Source organism: Protopterus annectens, chromosome 5.part0 (genome assembly GCF_019279795.1).
Source record: "Protopterus annectens isolate FY-2018-M chromosome 5.part0, PAN1.0, whole genome shotgun sequence".
NCBI lineage: Eukaryota > Metazoa > Chordata > Ceratodontiformes > Protopteridae > Protopterus > Protopterus annectens.
This window is the reverse complement of record NC_056735.1, coordinates 1,483,942,859-1,483,961,061: the sequence shown is the minus strand read 5'-3', so window position 1 is coordinate 1,483,961,061 and position 18,203 is coordinate 1,483,942,859. Positions and strand designations below refer to the sequence as shown.

Genomic DNA, 18,203 nt, shown 5'->3' with positions numbered 1-18,203 from the left:
TGACAATCCTTAATGATTCGCCAAAAAAAAAAAAACACATTTTATGAGGACCAGACCACAAATATCAGGCAGAAATGTGGATATTGTGTGAAAATCTGGACAGCTGAGAGGTATAGTAGCATTGCTTGCTACGTGATAAGACAGCTACTTTGTTGGAAGCTTTCAATAAGATTTCTAAAATCCAGATTACAGACACCACCAGGTAAATTCCAAAGTCCGGGAAATGCAAACTCAACACTTAATCCTAATACTTTGAGGACAGTGTAGAGTAGAAATCTTCACTGAAGAGTGGGTGGAGCAACAGAGTTTTCAGATGGCAGCTAAGGAGACTAAAGTAAGAACTCAATGCCATTAAGTACAGAAGACTAAACTACAGGTAGGGGTGGATGTGGGAATCATCTCCGTAAAGCTACTAGAGTAGTCAGTTCTGTGGCACACAAGAATAAAACCTTGACTATGAACCAGATGATCCAGGGTTAACTAATGATGGGGCTGATAGCAGAACCGCAGAACCAGTGGGAAAGACAGCACATTGCATGATATAGACAAAATAAGGAAACTCTATCATGGATGAACTACAAGCAGTTCTCACACTGCCCAAATGAAGGGAAATAAAGGGGCATAGTCAATGAAGAGGTTGGATCGTCAGCAGGCATAGTGCAATAAAAAGGGTTTTAAAAAGTTACTGGCATCAACTCTGGGGGAAATGAAATATAAACATTTTCTACTTGGTTTGCACAACTTACAAGGGAGAGTTCACTATAATCTTGTTATTATTAATAGAATTGTGAAAGATTTTCCGATTTTCATGAGTGAATGTGCCAATGCCACTCAACCAACATTTAAGGAGTCAGGACTGCCTTCTTACAGTCAAGTCAACCTTATTCAGATTTTTGTAGAAGATCTATGAAACCTAAATGAGCCCATCACAATATGAGGAATTCTGGTAGCTATCCACTCCCTAGGTCCTGGCAAGACACCCAGACCCTAATGGACTCACTACAGAATTCTGCAGGGTATTCAAAGCACACTTGCTACAAAAGGCTTCTCCAACTATTTTAGAACAGTGGGGGGGGGGGGGGGGGGATTCTCTTTATCTTAGCCAGAGCAGTCAACAAAATACTGTTCCTAAAACAGGCAAAGGAATCTATCCTACCCAAAGGATACAGGCTTATTTTCTACTCCTTGCTAGACACAAAGATTGCTGTTAATATTCTTGCAATACAGCTGCAGTGGTAGTGTAGCTAACCTAAGCTGATTCTTCCCATTCACTTACAGACTGACAAGGAAAGCAAAGTAGGCTCTAATCTGATCCACTTACAGTTGAGTGTCTTGAAGATGGGGTTTATATCACCTTATCGAAACCACAAAAGGTTGAGTACCTCTTCATCGACCCCTATTTGTCGAACGTGAATCCTTCGAATGATTACTACCGCAAAAATCGTTCCTACAGTAAGTAACACGTTGGCCAACCTTCCGACTGCAACAAAAACAGCAAAATGTAAAACCCACCCTGGTGAAGGACTACGTCCCCCACACCCCTTAACTAAATATACCAACTACAAGATCGCAATACAGTGGGAAAAAGGGCAAATTCCTGATGATGACGACCCACTGGTTACTTACTGTGGGACACAGTTCATGGAAATGATCATTTGATGGATTCAGAGTTCGACAAATCATGGTCAATGAAGAGTTATTCGACTTTTTGTGGTTTCAGCAATCTGATATAGACCCTTGACGTCAATGTCAATACAAGGGAGCCAGACTCTCACAGCAGCTCTATTTTTAGATTTCCTGACAAACAAGAATGGCCCTTTCTGTAGGATAAGTTTTGAAGGTTGGGATCAGATATAAATTTATATGGCAGTGTCAACCATTGTATAAAAATCCAATGGTCCAAATTACTACAAATATCTTGAATTATACATCCTCTGTTCTGTCCACAGGGAGAGAACATGGATGTTCTCTATGCCTAGTCTTATTTACTCTGGCAGTACATGCATTGAGTAATACCTCTGACAAAATCTCATACATGTAATGACAATCAGAATACAGTGTCAGATAACTGCTTTATAGTTTACTGCGGGATCCTGCTATCTCAACCAATGCATTACCTGGGCACAGTTTTGGACACACCAGATGAATCTGGCCTGGAAATTAACAGAGACAAAATTCTTCTTTGTGAATCACAAGGACCAGATTAATGGAACTGTCCAACTGTTGTCACCACAGAACATCAGTATTTGGGTATCATATTATGCAAAGACCAGAAAGGCAAATGAGTCCTTCCACTTTTATTTATTTTTTGTTCCCCTTCAGCTTCATTCTTTCTGGCTTCCCTAGCACTCCTATCCATCATTGGGTCTACCAGCCTCTCCTACAGCCCCTGGACTATCTATATTCTAGGTTTGTGGCAAGTGTGAAACCTAAGGATGTCCTGGTGGTCATAACACTGACTGCTTCTATCTAGGGATTTATTTTTTATTTAAGACCTATCTATTGGTATATCCACTGCCCCTGTGTTTGCCTACTACTTCCTAGGGTTACCCCCATAGGAAATGCCTAGATGACCTCCACCTTTAATGTGACTTATAACTTGTACAATTCAATTGAAAAACAAACAAATTTGTTAGGGGAAAAATATAAAAAATAAAAAACTTACAATAAGCTGGCTGCATAAGTGTGCACACCCTTAAACTAATACTCTGTTGAAGCACCTGGTGATTTAATTACTGCCTTCAGTCTTCTTGGGTAGGAGTCTATCAGCATGGCACATCTTGACTTGGCAATATTTGCCCATTCTTCCTTGCAAAACCACTCCAAATCTGTCAGATTGTGAGGGCATCTCTTGTGCACAGCCCTCTTCAGGTCACCCCACAGATTTCCTATTGGATTTAGGTCTGGGCTCTGGCTGGGCCATTCCCAAACTTTAATTTTCTTCTGTTGAAGCCAATCTTTTGTTGATTTAGGTGTATGCTTGGGGTCACTGTCATGTTGAAAGGTGAAATTCCTCTTCATCTTCAGCTTTCTAGCAGATGCCTGAAGGTTTTGGGCCAAAAGTGACTGGTATTTGGAACTGCTCATAATTCCCTCCACCTTGACTAAAGCCTCAGTTCCAGCTGAAGAAAAGCAACACCAAAGCATGATACTGCCAGCACCATGCTTCACCGTGGGGATGGTGTTCTTTTGGTGATGCGAAGTGTTGTTTTTGCACCAAACGTACTTTTTGGAATTGTGGTCAAAAGGTTCAACCTTGGTCTCTTCAGACCATAACACATTTTCCCACGTGCTTTTGGGAGACTTGATTTATTGTTTTGCAAATTTTAGCTGGGCCTGGATGTTTTTCTGTGTAAGAAAAGGCTTCTGTCTTGCAACCCTACCCCATAGTACAGACATATGGAGAATACGGGAGATTGTTGTCACATGCAGTACACAACCAGTACTTGCCAGAAATTCCTGCAGCTCCTTCAGTGTTGCTGTAGGTCTCTTGGCAGCCTCCCTGATCTTTTCATCAATTTTGGAGGGGCATCCAGTTCTTTGCAATGTCACTGTTGTCCCATATTTTCTCCACTTTTTGATGACTGTCTTCACTGTGTTCCATGGTATATCCACTACTGTGGAAATTTTTTTGTACCCTATTCCTGACTGAGACCTTTCAACAATGAGATCCCTTTCATGCTTTGTAAGCTCTCTGCGAAACATGGCTTTTGGTGTAGCAGACAACTGAGTAAATGTCAGGAAAATCTTACTAGGACAGCTGAACTTTATTTGGGGTTAATCAGAGTCTCTTTATTTGATGGCAGGTGTGTATCCAAGAAGACTGAATGCTGTAATTAAATCAAAAGGTGCTTCAACAAATTATTAGTTTAAGGGTGTGCACACTTATGCAACCAACATATTGTATGTTTTTTTATTTTTTTATATTTTTTCCCCTGACAGATTTGTTTTTCAGTTGAACTGTACAGGTTATAGGTCACGTTAAAGGTGGGAAAATTTTGAAATTATTTATTGTGGTCTCATTTTTTTATATCACAAAAACCTGGCATTTTAACAGGGGTGTGTACACTTTTTATATCCACTGTACCTTAGAAAGTGTTGTGCACAGACTGAAAACATATAATTCATTTAAAAAAATGGTTTGCAATGAACCAGATTTGTTCAGTATTCATGCATCAGAGCTACTGCCAATTATCTGGCTTCTGCCTATTGACACAGAGCTATTGCTCATACTGATATGATTGGTTGGTGGTGACAGGGACCACTTATTCACCACTCATGAAATTCACATCAGCTCTTTTATGAAAAGATAATAATGGTGAACTTTCTGTGCCTTCAACCGTCCGTTTCAAGTAACTGGCATTATTATTATTATTATTTTGGTAATTGGAGGTAATAGCAATGAAACTGTAATCAAAGTAAATACTTTAAAGAAGCAACTGTTAACCTTGACTGTTTTTTGAATTACCAAAGCCATAACGTCAACGAACATTGCAGACAGACATTGGGGATGCTGCAAAGAGCTCTTTTGGTTAACATCAAACATTGAAACAATACTAATTTCATGAACTTTAATCACACTTTGACTTAGAAATGAGATCCAGTCCCTTCATGGTATTAGAAACCTAAAATACTTGGAGAAATTAAACCAAGCAACAGACTACTTTCAATACATACTTATATGCTCAAAGGGCATCAACTGGCATAAAAATGCAACTTTACAGCAGTTTGTGACCACACTTACTCATAAAACTGCATATGTATATGTTAGTGCAACTAATAATAAAATACAACAATCTGGAGGAAAATTAATTAAATACATACAGTGTACAACAGGAAAAAATGGTGTATACCTCTAAGTGCCATATCTAAGTATGACTTTTTAATTAAAGCTTTGCAAAACAACTTTCATTCACAAGAATAAGATCACCAAAATGAGAGGATCTTAAGTATCAAACGGATAATACTGATTATCTCAAAGGATGGCATATAACTGGGAACAAGACACACATTAGAGGATTTGAAATAGTAAACAATGTATCTGATTGCTTGAAAAACAAACTTCAACATTCCCCATTGATCTAGAAGATACTGGACATAGCATATAATCTTCAAATAGATCATGTTTTAAGAGGAGATAGAGGAGCATCACTTAAATGCCTGCATCATCTGTGAAGTCAGTAACATCTCCAACCATGCAGAAATGTCATCTGCCAAGAATAGCAAATCACATGCACAGAGAAAATCAATCAAATAATATAATAATTCAAAGAGGCAGATATCAAAGATATTACCCAAAATGGGATCAAAATGAATGGTAAGTCTAGAACATGTGAAAAGGGAATAACAAAAACAAAATTCAGTTACAAGGGAGATATTTGCATCTGCAAGATATTGTGCAAAATATTTTCCACACTTCATCCTACTATTTACAGACTGTAGAGGTTTCTATTTTGCTGAAAGGTCATTCATATTTACAGGTCAAGCAATAGTAACAGGGTGGGAACTGGAAACATTTACAAAAAGTTGAATTTATGATCCCCTTTTTGAATATAAATGATAAAGACAGGGTAAACCTACGGACTAAAGGTATTTGAACACAGTTGTTCATTCAAGCAGTCAAACTGCACTTCATTGATAGGTAGCTTTTACTGTACTCACTGAATTTCACTATGTCGATACATGCATTTAATCAACAAAGGGTGGTTTGTTTGAGAATAGCAGTATAAATGAACAGGTATGTTCCATTCACATATGCTAATAAGGTGCAGCAATGTGTGGTTACTTTTGTACAGCAATGTGTGTGTGTACTTTTGTGCAGCAATGTGTGTGTACTTTTATGCAGCAGTGTGTGTGTGTACTTTTGTGCAGCAATGTGTGTGTACTTTTATGCAGCAGTGTGTGTGTACTTTTATGCAGCAGTGTGTGTGTACTTTTATGCAGCAGTGTGTGTGTACTTTTATGCAGCAATGTGTGTACTTTTATGCAGCAATGTGTGTGTGTACTTTTGTGCAGCAATGTGTGTGTACTTTTATGCAGCAGTGTGTGTGTACTTTTATGCAGCAATGTGTGTGTGTACTTTTATGCAGCAATGTGTGTGTGTACTTTTGTGCAGCAATGTGTGCTTACTTTTGCAAGATCAGCAGCCAGTGGGGAAAGGGAATTTGCTCTTTTCCTCAATATTGTGGGATCTCGGCACTGACATATTTGTGCAGAGGCCTGCCCCTGAAAAAAAAATAAAACGTTTCTATATTTTTCCTGTGTTCAATAAGTTCTTTTAACACTTAACGGTTCATTATAGTGAATTTTTGATGTAGTGCAGATCCAAAATTCAACAAAGTTTCTTTAACTATAATCTATTTATTTCTCTATCAATATATACCTACTTTAGGATGCATATGAACAAGGAATTTGAAAACCATGACAATCTGCCTAACTAAAATATATTATTTGCAGCGTAAATGAATACAGTGCTGCTCTTTCTCTATAAAATACTGTCATTTTTAAAGCTGTTGAAATAAGGATTGATGGTCATTAAAGATACAGCTTTTCATATCAAACAAATGCAAGATATGTTGAAAATTGAAAATAAAGCAGATTTCTATTGGGACACCAAACTGAAATCAAATTTAAAAAAATGACAAAGTTAGTGAATTTGATTTATAATGACTTTACTGAAGATTAAATATTTATGTATTTATCACCTTACTAGTGCAAAATAACATGCGCATAAAACTACTGTATCTAGTAAAATGTTTGTAACAGGACCACTTTCATTTATTCTGATTTAAAAAAGGAGATTTACTTGAAATGTTTACCACATGTAAAGTATACTGGAGATATACTGACATTTTAAAGAATTAATATTACAAGAAAATATAACTGATGAAACACCGAACGAGGTTTCCCTATACACTGTAACTTTGCACGATGAAAAACTCATTTTTTCAACCTTTCACTGCCACTATAAAAATAAGGACATTATTAACTATAATTATTTTCTAAAATGGTTTTAGTATATGTAATTTGGAAAGAATTTCCAACTTTTATGAAGTAAAACAATGAGTAAAAAGGTTACTCAGAAAAACCAATCAGTAAAAACCAAAAGAAAAATCTAGCAAGGCTAGACTTCCCACTGTGTGATTCCTTAAACCTCACCCTAAAGGTTATGGATATCAGCTGGGTACAACAACCTTGTGTTTCTAAAGGTTAGCCAAATATTCCACTTATGCTGCGCTGATGATGCCATAAGAAGGCTGAAACATGGATGTCCACAGCTAGCGCAGTTTGGCTTTATTGGCCTGAATTTGTCCATAAATAGACAAAAAGAAAAAAGTCATGGAGATCCACAACTTCCATATAGCTGAAACACCTGATGCCATTAAAGGGTAATTTCCATATATCCCATGTTGCCTCTAATGCAAAAGGTTTAAGGAATCACACAGTGGAAAGTCTAGCCTTGCTAGATTTTTATTTTGGTTTTAACATTTATGAAGTAGTTACTTAAGGAGGAGGGTGAACTTCAGTGCTGGGTTTTCATAAATCATTTTTCTCTGTATATTAAATTTTAACAGGCATTATGGGTAATGTTTTCTTGTTTAGATAATGCAATGAGGGTATTTTGAGGCAGTACATTAGATATCATGATTATTATCATTGTCAATTTAAGTTCAGACATATAACATACAAGGACAGAGTGCTATACTTTGGATGTCCATTTGTATACAAATATTAGGAAAGTAGGGGGTTAGACTGCTCTGTACACTCAAAGTGTAATCCACATTAAGCCTTCTACAGCTGTCATCCACACAGCATAAAAAATCCATAACAATATTTTGTACCTTGACCATTTAGAAACATTACTAGTAATATGGATCCTGGGCAAGAAATTAGTAAATTATTAATTACATTTTACTACTGTGGTAGCGTTGTCACCTCACAGCAAGACGTTGTCCCGTTCGATTCTCAGCTAGAGCGTCTTCTGTGAGGAGACATGCGTGAATGGGCATACCTTCATTGAAGATTGTGCGTCAGGGCTGGCAACACGGCACGTAAAAATCCACTGCCAATCATTAGTGGACCGGAGTTCCGCTGTGGCGACCCCTAACCGGGAAAAGCCGAAAGACACAACAAGAACATTAATTACATTTTACTATGAGGACATCCAAAGATATTACTGAGAGGACAGCAACAGATTTTATGAACTTCAGGGAACTAAAACAAACTCTTATCTTTTAAGGAAAACCAATCTAGCAAATACTTGTGAAAATGCAACATTAAGTGTTAAAAATTGTACTACTACTACCTTTTTATATGATCCCATTCATGAAGTTAGTGTTACAAATGGGAACTAAACACACAAGGAATCCAATTTAAAAAGTCATACAAACAAAAATTAAGCAAAAAAAGAGAAAACAATGTTGTGGGGGTGGGTAGGCAAGTTACTATACATCTAAATACTGCCTTCACTTAAAGTATGAGGTCATACAGTTTCCTACAAAAAGCCGTGCCCCTTTCCTAAAGTTGTACGCTTTATTTCATTTATTTGATTCACTGACTGGGTAAAAAGGACTCTCTTCAGCCATGACCTGGGTCATATGGCAGTACAAAGCTCCAAGATTTAGATTTGACAGTCGCAAGAATTAGAATAATATATGATGGATAAACTATGATTAGATTAACTGCATGTAGCTAAACTAAAGTATCTAATAAGATAATCTCACTAATATACAAATAGCTAAACTGACATGTGAATAACCAGAACTAAAGTATCTAATAAGATAATCTCACTATTATCAAATGCCAAAAAAATCCCATGATGGAATCACAGCTTCAGAGGGAAAGTCTTATCTGAACACAGATATTTGGAGGTTCTGTCCCCTCACCCAAAATTTCTATATATACCACTGCTAACTCCAAGTTCACATAAACTTGGGACAAATGGAAAAGCTATAAAAAGAAACCTAAAACTCAACTTTTCCTTCTTCTTCAAATCCTTTGATCCAAAAACTAAGCATTGCACCACTGCCTGTACAACACTAAATTAGGCCATGCTAAGGCAGTGACAACCAGAAGCAGACAATCTTTCATCGCAGTGTTTTTATATAACAGATTCATTTTCAAATAGTTTACGAAAAAGTCGGCACACAACAAACAAACAATTACATCTGAATAATTTACAGTACAAATGTCAAAAACAGCAACTATTTAAAAACAAAACAGTGCGTTCTTAATATTAACATTAATACAGTACAGCTCAATATGTTTGCTACAGTATAATTTTTGGTTAACAATTTTGTGTACAGCACCCACACTTGTAAGAGACTGGCTGCAACAGTTCTGATAATATACACTTTAAAAGTCACTGTATCATTTTACAATTATTGCTTTACATTTTTTGTACAGACAATACAATAATAAATCAATACATTAGCTACATAATTTTCCAATAGCCAAGAATATTTTTCTAATAGATTAAGCCCATTTTTTCTAAACGCTAAGTACAGAGGATAGAATATACTAGTAAAGTGTAACCAGCAAGATAATGGTACTAAGGAAGGTAGAAGAGAAATGGCTGAGTACGCAGAAAATACAGACAGTTACTTTGAATAACTGATGGCACTATATTTTCATGTTCTTTTTCATCTGTGCAAAAGGCAACATTTTAATTGCTGACTTTTTTGACATTAATGTTTCTTAGAACATATAAGGTTGTTACCACAATAACTAAGTAAGAATAAACAACAACAATAATAATAAAATACATATTTCACAAAAAATTAACTTTATGAAATACAGGGAATCCCCTCTACTCACTGCCATGTTATGTGACATTTCACACATACAGTGCTGAATTTGTGGCAATTGCTTTACGATCACTGGCCCTACAGAAACGCCATTCAGTTCTGGGTTGTAAAGACAAGCACCCAACACTAAGATGTTCCATTTAACCCTGCACCTTTTAAACCCATATTGCCACTTTATGGGGGAGATTCCCAGTATACTGTCTAACGACTGGAACACATGACAGAAACAATGAATTAAAGATAAATAATCTGAAAAAAATTGTGAAAATGGACAGGGTATAAATGAATGTAATTATTACAACAAATTAGATTTTACAACAAACTGTTATTTTCTAAAGGAACACTTTTAAAGTTTTAAAGTTCCAAACTGCGTGAATTGGCATAGGAAAGAACACTGTTTCACATGAATGGGGAATCTGTTTCAGCAAAGGGTAATCTCTGAGACACATACCTGTCCCTCCAACATGTTTTATTTATGTAACAGATGAGGTTTAGAACCTTAGATCAGATAATTCTACTGCTGCTTGTTTTGTGAATGTGATCAGTCAGGGCTGGATCGGAGAATGCCTTGTAGGTTAAGCATAGATCTCCACTCAATAGTCTGTAGGAAACAGAGTACAGGGACAGGACTCTGAGGCAGTCAGATAGGACATATTATCTACACACTGTATTCTTTTAGTGAGGAACCTCTGTGGCTGCTCCAGCTGTTGTAAACACCTGGTCAGGTACATGCTGAAGGGTGCACTGTACTTGATTATTGGTCTAATACGGACTGACAATAATGAAACTATGACCCCCTTAGATCTGGATGCCATGCCCTTACTTGTAAGTTGTGCCATGAAGAAGGCTTTTCTCACTACCATGGACACATGGTGATCAAAGTTGAAGACGTCCTGTTCGATTCTCAGCTAAAGCGTCTTCTGTGTGGAGACATGCGTGAATGGGCGTACCTTCGTTGAAGGCTGTGCGTCAGGGCTGGCAACTCGGCACATAAAAATCTAGTGCCAATCATTAGCAGACCGGAGTTCCGCTGTGGTGACCCCTAACCGGGAAAAGCCGAAAGACACAACAACATACATCACATACCAGTAGAAAATAAAACTCTAGTTATTTCTATGGTTATCTGTAAGACTTCAATTATTAATGGTGGTAATACTACTTTAAACTCATTTAATCTTAGATGAGACAAAAAATATATGCTCCCATGTGCCGAGAGCATCTAGCTAATACTGCAAACATACTGAATCCACATTCTGAAAGTCTTTGTTGAACAATGTGAGCTACAATGGTATTTCTGCAAGCATTTCCATGCAAATATTTTAAATCTCATGCAACGTGTTGCATACAGTGACAACTGAAACAGTCTTTCGCCATGTATTTATCAGTCATCTGTATGTCTAACAGTAAACACATGCAAATAAATAAATTACTGAGAAAGCCCTCAGTGCAGGGTAAAACCTTCTTTTCTGCCTTTAATCAACTAATTACTTTGTACATCTTCACATTATACCTAAACTGTACTACACTATCCATACTTCCATTTTTGCCAAGTACTTTTTCACATGGTCTTAGATCAGGGCATCATCGGTAAATAACAAACACATGATCTCTAGTTACTCTTCAGTGCTGCTTTTATGAAGAGGGAGGCATCTCCATACAGATCCCCATAATCTGGTGATCAAAGTTCAGCTTTCTTCACATGTTCTTGTAGTTATTACTCACCCAGAATCATCTTACTGATATTTTTTAATACTAGGTACTAAAATGTGATGTGGTTAATTCCAAGTCTAGGTAATTTATAGTCCTAGTATTAGACCAAATGGATGCCTCCTGCAAGGTCTATAAATGTAATCATCAAAACTTAGGAACTAAAAGTGCAAAACATGATCACACCTTTTTCTAATACAACAAATAAGGATGAAAGAAAAATGTCGATATTTCAGAGGAACATTCCTGTTTTCAGGCCTGATGTGCCTATTTTTGGAGGTATATTATTTTCAGGCTTGAGTTACCCCTTAACCAATTTCATGAAGCTGGCACATCACACTTGATTTTTGAAGCCATCTAGTACACAAAAAAGCTCACTACATGATTAACATATTAGTGGCACCAATAATTTAAAGAAAGAGGACATCTCCCTTTTTCAGAAGCAAAAATAAATTAACTTTTGTGGTTTTTGAAATACAGTTCATTAAAGTCTACAGATTTTACACTGTTCCTGATAATGTGCTTATTTTTCATCATTTTTGTCACTCTGTTTTTTTAATCCTAGTAAAAGTGGGAGGGGTTATGTGCCATGTGGTATTCAAATTTTATGGTAATTTTATGTCCAGATTTTTGGCTGGATCTACCTACTTTCAAAGGTCTTTCTATTTTCAATATCTGCAAGTTGAGAGGCATGGCAAAATGTAATGATTATCAGAACCTTTTAAGACCCAACTGGGATTTGATTCAAGAAGCAGCAGATGTGGAGGTGCTTTGACAAGCTCTAGTGACTGTGGAATTGGGAGAAGGAAGCTGTTTTATGACCCATGATGTCTGGGACACTGGAACTGGCAAAGAATTTTATGCTATATAATTGTATGATCCAGCAGCCGAAGGTATTAGTAGGAACTTGTATATCTGGAGTTAGTTTTTTTTTCTGTAAGCATACTTTCTATATTTATTGCATTTTGCTTATGTGACAGCCTACATATATTTGAGTCTGTATTTTCACTATATTATTTAACTAAATGTATTTTACATTAAGCTTTTGTAGATGATATTGATTTACTACATGTGTATTAATGTACTACTGATTAGCTATGACGGGAGTAGTTATTACTTACACTGTGGGAAGCATGACTTCGAGACTGCTTCGTCTAACTACCAGTGAAAGAGATATTATTTGGTGATGTAAGACCAGACATGTAACTGGAAGTCTCTTGCTATTTCCAGAGAGGTGACAGTACTACTAGACCAAGGTGAAAGCTGTGGGGAACTGGAGAATTCTGCCAGCTTGGAGAGAGAGAGTGTGTGTGTGTGTGTGTGTGTGTGTGTGTGTGTGTGTGTGTGTGTGTGTGTGTGTGTGTGTGAAAATAATACTTTTATGTGAAAGGATAAAGGGTGCGTTACAAGACACTGATTCAGAGACAGTAGTGAAGCTCTGTAAGTGAACAGTGTGCAGTTCAATGTGGGTGTGGAGGCAGCAGTGCATGCTCCCTTTATATACTTTTGTTGCCAAACTGTATTTTGTGTTTTAATCATTAAAGAAGAAATGTGTGCAAGTTCTTGCTATCACTTTACTCTTCATGGTGACAGTGGAGCCATCTCATCTTTTGCAGTGAGTGGCAATGGTTCCATCTGACTTCTCTTTTTGGTGGCAATGGGTACAGTGGTCTTTCACACTGGGATTGGCACCAGCGGATCTCACACTTACGATAGGAAGTCACATAACTGATAGCAGCATAACAATGAGGTATCACTTTGAAGATAAAGGACATATCAGACTACAGAGGCACATTCAGCAGACAGAAGGGGTGATCTGGAGAATACTACTTGGTGAAAAAACAAGATGTAGAGATTAGCAAGTGGTTTTAGGGTACAAAAGACAGATTACTCATATTCCACAAATTTATACTGGCCATGCCTCCTGGTTGAAACAATTTAAAAAATAAAATGGCTACATCAGCAAATTTGGAATCATAATATGTTCTTGTTTAGTGTGGCATTCATTAAAGTAATGCCTGAATGCAGAGATTTCTAACCACAAATGGATGCGTAGGCTGGTAAAATGAGACTGATCAGAAAATGCAAGGAGTAAGAACAACACACGGACTGAAATGAGAAACACTGAAAAGCTGATGTTTAATAGACCTCATCCAAGCGGACGCTTTCTGCTAAAATATACCAACATCACAACTTTTCTTTAGTCATCTTTCCTAATTTATAATAACAAGCTCTCAAACCAACATCACAAAAAACTATGAGCAATTTCTCTAAGGAGGTCATGTTTCCATTGTAAACTGCTGTGTCATAGGGCACTTATACTTCAGTTTAGCAAAAAAGTACTGTCAGATGGTAAAAAGAAAGCAGACAGTCGCATTTATTTTAAGCAGGTGTGTGCTGGGCCAGATGCACCCACTTTGAAGCACAAACTAGTTACAAAGAAAAAGTACATACTTATAGATACCTTAAGTAATAATATAAAGAAAAATTTACACAACTGCACATTATTATGACAGCCATTAATTGTAGTAGTCATGAAGACTACTATTTTAAACCTGACTAACAACTTCATTAATACATGTCTTGCTACCCAACCTGCTGTTTAGCCAAGTATCTATGCCTCATAGCATTTGAATGTCTAAGCATTGTGAATTATGAAATCTGACTGTATTCTATGTTCACATTTTCTGATATGTCTCTGCCAATCAGATGTAAGTCTGTATTGTGTAAATTGATATCTGCCTGTATTCTTTGTATTTTTCTAAACATGTCTGCCTGAGTTTATCACTCAGTGATGTATGTACGGTCTCTTTTTTGTATGTGGAGCTTTTCTCCCCGGGCCTACGCTAAAAATGGACATATATCCAGTCGGACTATCCCAGTCAACAAATGTAAAATAAAATAAATAAATAAAGATATAAACTATAATTTCAGGCAACAAAAAGACTTTCCAATGCATTTTTCAGAATATAAAAACATGGGAAAACATGAAGTGGCAAACTTAAAACATCTATGCAAGTATTGTGAACAGTAAGACAGAAGTGAGTTGGAAGAAAAGGCCACAAATCTATATACAGTGATATAATGCCAAGCACTGATGTTGGAGATGGATGACTATCTGTAGCAAGCAAACAGTCAGAAATGTTTTCTGGTAAAGTTAGTTTCTCATTCTCCTGCGAGGGATGCCCTCATTGTTCTGGTTACAGTGTTTCAATCAAATAAAATAAGTTCCATAAAGAAGTAAAACTTCAGAAAAATATAGAGCTATGCAGAAGACAAAATATGGAGCCAAACAGCACATAATACTGCTCCAAAGAATGCTTTCCAGAAGTAATTAAATGCTACAGACATAAATGTAATAGACCTGTTTAACTGAAACAGTATCTGCTGATAATCAAAGAAAAATCAATGCATGTACCATTCCCAAAAGGTCAAACTTGATACCAGTTATTAAGAGAGGGGAAAAACAGTCTTTTACTTAGCATTTTTATAACACATGCTGGGTGACTTAAGTTCTTTTAAGTACACCTACAATCCAAGCAGATATGTCAACATGTACTGCAACATTTCTTATTGCTGTAGTTACTGGTACTTGTTTATACACATGTCAGCTAAATGGTTAAGAAGTGTGAGCTTTAAAATGATATGAAATATTTTTAAATTTATGTGCAGAGTAGTTTCAAGCTACAGCTGTTTACTTTTAAAAGTCATTCAAAGTTCAATTATGAGTAGACATCACAAGGCAATTTAAACTGAAAAGATGCAGGACAACAAATAATACTGTTGTTCTCTTCTTGATTTATCCATTTTCCCTTCTAATTAAAGCTGTATACTCTTCCCCTTAATATTTAGACTGTCTGAACCGAGACATATCAGTAACAGAGTTGTATAACAGAAGCCCAGGATTAGTTCCCATGACAGCAAAAACTAGGCCTCTGTCTACGATTTTCAACTAAATTATTGGATTTTCTGCAGGTAAATTGAAAGGAATTACAGCTGGATATCCATATCGTATTTCTGAGCCAAAAGAATTTGAAAAGAAATCTTGGTGTTTTAAAATCTCATCTGGCTACTGTTAAATTCAGACTTGCTAGGACTTTAAATATACTCCACTGTTAAGAAATGTTACTTGCAAGGTATTCACACCATGGATAAAATAAATTAAAAAGCTGTAACTTAATACACATATATTTGTACATTTAATTTTTGTTTCTTTAATAAACATCCTTATTAAATCACAACTAAAACAGTGGCATTGGTAAACATGTATTAATATAAAATAAAACAAACCACAGTGACAATTTTAATGTGGCACACACATTTCCTATTTAACAATTAGCAATCACTAGTTACATAAACTGTTCAATTCCTTCCATCCCTTAAACCTCAGTCCTCCTCCCGAACATTACCCTGCATGTACTGCTCTCACCAATTCTACTAACTTATATGTCATCTGCTTTTTTTGTTTCCCTAAGGATTCCACCTCCAGTTCTTTTATCTCCTTCACAATATTTAGTATATTTCTGAATATTTTAAGTTAGTCTAATGATCAACTAGTAACATTTTGCCAAACTGGGGGTAAAGAATTTAACTCCACATTTTAAATATGAGAGTAAAAAGTGTCTGATTCTGGCATCAGATGCTCACTTTTGACAGACCTAGATATGATTTCTGCATTTTTAAATAAAAGTGAGAAGTCATACTGGCAAATAAGGGCATATTATATGGGTGGTAAACAAAAGCGCCCTCAGGTCTGATTTCTGTTTAATTAACAAAGGATTAATTTCTGTATGGATAAACTTGTGCCTTTTGAAACACAAAATACTGTTACTTGATACGTAGATGCATCTTAGTTGAAAAAGTACAATTTAATGTTCTTATATGATGACAAAAACTGGACTTCAGTCTAGAAGGTCAAATGTTGATCCTGCCATGCAAAATCTGGTTCTGACCTGCAGTCATTTGGTCTTAGTTCTGATCCATGAAATGTCCGTCTTAATTCTGACCTTTGGTGACCTTTAGAAAGCCATGCTTAAATCTCACTTTGGAATACCAGGGTTTGATTCTTGGTGAATGCTAACTTCTTTTAAAGTAAAAGAAGTCTTTCTAATGCTAAGACAGTTTAGAATTTTCTTGGATAGTATGGAAGCATCCCATTTGAGGGATGCCTTCAAGCTGCAGGAAATAAAATGGAGAGTTGCAGAGTTCTTACAAGCAGCAATTATGTTAAAAAAGAAATGAATAAACAAATCACAGGTGTGTATATTTTGATTTTTGGCATGGCCTTGCACTACAAAACAATTCAAGTGCAGGGTAGGAAAGGTCATGACAGATGTGAAAATAATAAGGAAACCAGAAGAACTGATGAATACTTCATTACTGTCAAATTAAGAAACACTACTCTCATGTAGCTTACTCAAGTAACTGCCTCTGGCTTTTCTCTACCTCTGGCAAATTTTATCACATAAAGCCTGGGCTAGGAACACTGAGAAGGGTCAGTCTGCAGCGTTCTTCACAAAAACAGGACGTAACAAGAGTTCAAAACTTGGTTTTACTTTGTCTGGCAATAAAAGATATGCCCTGTTTTTCTTTTTAAATATAATCTCTTGTTTTTGTTGCCTGTGATCTTCTCAATGAACCATAACAAATGTAACCATGTTCTAACTTGTACATGTAGCTGATCTTTCCAACAGGCTTTGTTCACAACAAAATGGCCTGAACAAGGAAGGGAGTAATCCAATCTACACCATTTCTAGTTCTGTTTTTAGTGAAATTTTAAGCAGGTTCAAAACACAATTAGTGACCTGAAGGAGCATTAATGAAAAGTGAGGCGTTAAAGATTCTCTTATGGTATCTAATAGACTCAGCCAAATGAATGGGTATTCAGTTTCTCTGAGATCTACAAGAAATTTCCAGAACAAGAAGCAGATACTTGTCAAAGAATTTTCACTTTGTGAGCAAATAAGAAATGTACATATTTGCAAACAAAGTAAATCAAAACATGTAGTAGTCTTTATAAAAAGTCATGCAATACCAAGAACACTGCTTGCACTTTTTAAGTTGAACAAGCTCACTGTTTTTGTTTTTTTTTTTACCTAGTCTGTGAATGCATGCTATTGTCAGAAGCATATACTGCGCAAATGATCAGCTTCAGTTCTATGAAGATGAACTGATGATATAGTTTACCATCCCAAATGCAGCAAGCATTTTACAGAGCAGGAAATGGGGGCTAGTGACAGTATGTATATGTCCAATAGCATCCTAAACACATCAAGCATGATGCAGAGCAGGAAATGGGGGCCAGTCACAGTATGTATATGTCCAATAACATCACAAACACATCAAGCATGATACAGAGCAGGAAATGGGGGCTAGTGACAGTATGTATATGTCCAATAACATCCCCAACACAGGCTGTGGGATGGCCTTCTGTGCCCGACAGTCATCATTGGGCAAGTGACCATGTTACCTTAACAGCTTTAACCTCCATTTCTAGTGGCTCTGAAAGGTGTATTGTTGAAGTAAAGACCTCATGAAAGGATTTCACTCTTTACCTGGATCTGGGCGACAACACAGACTAGTCTATGGATGATGAGGTGTCCAATGTTACGGTAGTGACTTCAACATGACCAGATGTGTCTATCTGAGCTTGAAATCAGCCAACCCTGGGTTCAGCAACTAGTCAACCAT

At 36.6% G+C, this 18,203-nt stretch overlaps 1 protein-coding gene across 1 annotated transcript in view; it reads right to left on the bottom strand.

Annotated features, from left to right (window-relative positions):
* Positions 1-18,203, bottom strand: part of TMEM135 (transmembrane protein 135) — a 2,670,197-nt gene that overhangs the window by 919,947 nt on the left and 1,732,047 nt on the right. The gene's annotated exons all lie outside the window — the stretch shown is intronic.